Below are 3,664 nucleotides of genomic sequence, written 5' to 3'. Positions count from 1 at the left end.
CGGAGGGAGGCAGGGAAGGAGGGAGGGAGGCAGGGCGGGAAGGGAAGGAAGGAAGCCAGGCAGGAAGGAGGGGGGTCTCTCTCTGCTGGAAAGAAGACCCGCCCCCGAAGCCCCCCCCCGGTCCCCCTCTCAGGGGCAGCAGCAGCAGCAGCAGCAGCGTGGTCCCTCCGAGGAAGAAGGAGCCCTCTCCCAAAATGGCCCCAGAGACCCAGACCCTGGAGGACCCAGACATCCCCCACAGACCCCCCCCCAAGGCTTAGACTGAGCTCCTGAAACCCCCCCTGGCCCCAACGAGCCCCCCCGCCCTGGCCCACGAAATGGGCCCCCATGGAAGACCCCTCTGCCCCCCATGCATTTTATGGCCCCCCTTAGCCTTACATCTCCCCCAGTCAATGCCCCCTGGCCCCAGATTTCCCTCGTGGAACCTGCCCCCTGGGACTCCCCCTCAGCCCCACATTCCTCTCAGGCCCAGGTTTACCCCACAGTCCCCTATGGAACACCCCCAGGCCCTATCTCCCCTATAGAACACCTCCTGATCCCATATCGACCCCATATAACACTCCCCTCAGCCCTAGATTTACCTCATGAAATCATCTTCCTTCCCCCCCAGAAATTCCCCCATAGATCTCCCCCATTGAACCCCCTCTCAGCCCCAGATCTCACCCGTTGATCCCTCCCATGCCCCAGATTTACTTCATGAAATCCCTCCCTGGCCCTAGATCTCCCCCATTGAATCCCCCTCAGCCCCACATTTAATACCCCCAGCCCTAGATCTCCCCATAGGAGCCCCTGGTAATAGGTCTCCCCCATTTACCTAGATCTCCCCGTAGGATCCCCTCTGGTAATAGATCTTCCCCCTTTAATACCCCAGCCCTAGATCTTCCCGTAGGATCCCCTCTGGTAATAGATCTCCCCCTTTAATACCCCCAGCCCTAGATCTCCCCGGAGGATCCCCCTGGTACTAGTTCTCCCCCTTTAATACCCCTAGCCCTAGATCTCCCCGTAGGAGCCCCTGGTAATAGATCTCCCCCATTTACCTAGATCTCCCCGTAGGATCCCCTCTGGTAATAGATCTTCCCCCTTTAATACCCCAGCCCTAGATCTTCCCGTAGAATCCCCTCTGGTAATAAATCTCCCCCATTTAATACCCCCAGCCCTAGATCTCCCCGTAGGATCCCCTCTGTTAATAGATCTCCGCCATTTAATACCCCCAGCTCTAGATTTCCCCGTAGGATCCCCTCTGTTAATAGATCTCCCCCCTTTAATACCCCCAGCCCTAGATTTCCCCGTAGGATCCCCTCTGGTAATAGATCATCCCCATTTAATACCCCAGCCCTAGATCTCCCCGTAGGATCCCCCTGGTACTAGTTCTCCCCTTTAATACCCTTAGCCCTAGATCTCCCTGTAGGATCCTCCCTGGTACTAGATCTCCCCGCTTTAATACCCCCAGCCCTAGATTTCCCCGTAGGATCCCCTCTGGTAATAGATCTCCCCCATTTAATACCCCCAGCCCTAGATCTCCCCATAGGATCCCCTCTGGTAATAGATCTCCCCCATTTAATACCCCCAGCCTTAGATCTCCCTGTAGGATCCCCTCTGTTAATAGATCTCCCCCATTTAATACCCCCAGCTCTAGATCTCCCCGTAGGATCCCCTCTGGTAATAGATCTCCCCCATTTAATACCCCAGCCCTAGATCTCCCCGTAGGATCCCCCTGGTACTAGTTCTCCCCCCTTTAATACCCCCAGCCCTAGATCTCCCCGTAGGATCCTCCCTGGTACTTGATCTCCCCCATTTAATACCTCCAGCTCTTGATCTCCCTGTAGGATCTCCCCCATTTAATACCCCCAGCTCTTGATCTCCCTGTAGGATCTCCCCGTAGGATCTCCCAGTTCCTTGGAGGTCTTCAAGCAGAGGCTGGATGGCCATCTGTCGGGGATGCTTTGATTGTGATTTCCTGCATGGCAGGGGGTTGGACTGGATGGCCCTTGTGGTCTCTTCCAACTCTATGATTCTATGATTCTAGGATCCTCCCTGGTACTAGATCTCCCTCCTTTAATACCCCCAACTCTGTATCTCCCTGTAGGATCCTCCCTGGTACTAGATCTCCCCCTTTAATATCCCTCAGCCCTAGATCTCCCCGTAGGACCCTCCCTGGTACTAGATCTCCCTCCTTTAATACCCCCAGCTCTAGATCTCCCCATAGGATCCTCCCTCGTACTTGATCTCCCCCATTTAATTCCCCAGCCCTAGATCTCCCCATAGGATCCTCCCTGGTACTAGATCTCCCCTTTAAAACCCACCAGCCCTAGAGCTCCCCGTAGGATCCTCCCTGGTACTAGATCTCCCTCCTTTAATGCCCCCAGCTCTAGATCTCCCCGTAGGATCCTCCCTGGTACTAGATCTCCCACTTTAATACCCCCAGCCCTAGATCTCCCCATAGGATCCTCCCTGTTACTAGATCTCCCCCCTTTAATACCCCCCAGCCCTGGATCTCCCCGTAGGATCCCCCTGGGACTAGATCTCCCCCCTTTAATACCCCCCAGCCCTAGATATCCCCCTAGGATCCTCCCTGTTACTAGATCTCCCCCTTTAATACCCCCAGCCCTAGATCTCCCCATAGGATCCTCCCTGGTACTAGATCTCCCCCTTTAATACCACCAGCCCTAGATCTCCCCGGAGGACCCTCCCTGGTACTAGTTCTACCCCCTTTAATACCTCCAGCCCTGGATCTCCCCATAGGATCCCTCTGGTACTAGATCTACCCCCTTTAATACCCCCAGCCCTAGATCTCCCCTAGGATCCTCTCTGGTAATAGATCTCCCCCATTTAAGACCCCCAGCCCTAGATCTCCCCGTACGATCCTCCCTGGTACTAGATCTCCCCCTTTAATATCCCTCAGCCCTAGATCTCCCCGTAGGACCCTCCCTGGTACTAGATCTCCCTCCTTTAATACCCCCAGCTCTAGATCTCCCCATAGGATCCTCCCTCGTACTTGATCTCCCCCATTTAATTCCCCAGCCCTAGATCTCCCCATAGGATCCTCCCTGGTACTAGATCTCCCCTTTAAAACCCACCAGCCCTAGAGCTCCCCGTAGGATCCTCCCTGGTACTAGATCTCCCTCCTTTAATGCCCCCAGCTCTAGATCTCCCCGTAGGATCCTCCCTGGTACTAGATCTCCCACTTTAAAACCCCCAGCCCTAGATCTCTCCGTAGGATCCTCCCTGTTACTAGATCTCCCCCCTTTAATACCCCCCAGCCCTGGATCTCCCCGTAGGATCCCCCTGATACTAGATCTCCCCCCTTAATACACCCAGTCCTGGATCTTCCCATAGGATCCCCCTGGTACTAGATCTCCCCTTTTAATACCCCCAGCCCTAGATCTCCCCGTAGGATCCTTCCTGGTACTAGATCTCCCCCTTTAATACCCCCCAGCCCTAGATCTTGTAGGATCCTCCCTGGTACTAGATCTCCCCCCTTTAATACCCCCCAGCCCTAGATCTCCCCATAGGATCCTCCCTGGTACTAGATCTCCCCCTTTAATACCCCCCAGCCCTAGATCTCCCCGTAGGATCCTCCCTGGTACTAGATCTCCCCCATTTAATACCTTCCATAGTCCCAGATCTCCCCCATTTAATCCCCACCCCAGGACCCAGATTTACT

Source organism: Sceloporus occidentalis, unplaced genomic scaffold, assembly GCF_023333645.1.
Source record: "Sceloporus occidentalis isolate IW3139 unplaced genomic scaffold, rSceOcc1.0.p SCAF_8, whole genome shotgun sequence".
Classification (NCBI taxonomy): domain Eukaryota; kingdom Metazoa; phylum Chordata; class Lepidosauria; order Squamata; family Phrynosomatidae; genus Sceloporus; species Sceloporus occidentalis.
The sequence above is the reverse complement of the archived record's forward strand: the minus strand, read 5'-3'. Positions refer to the sequence as shown.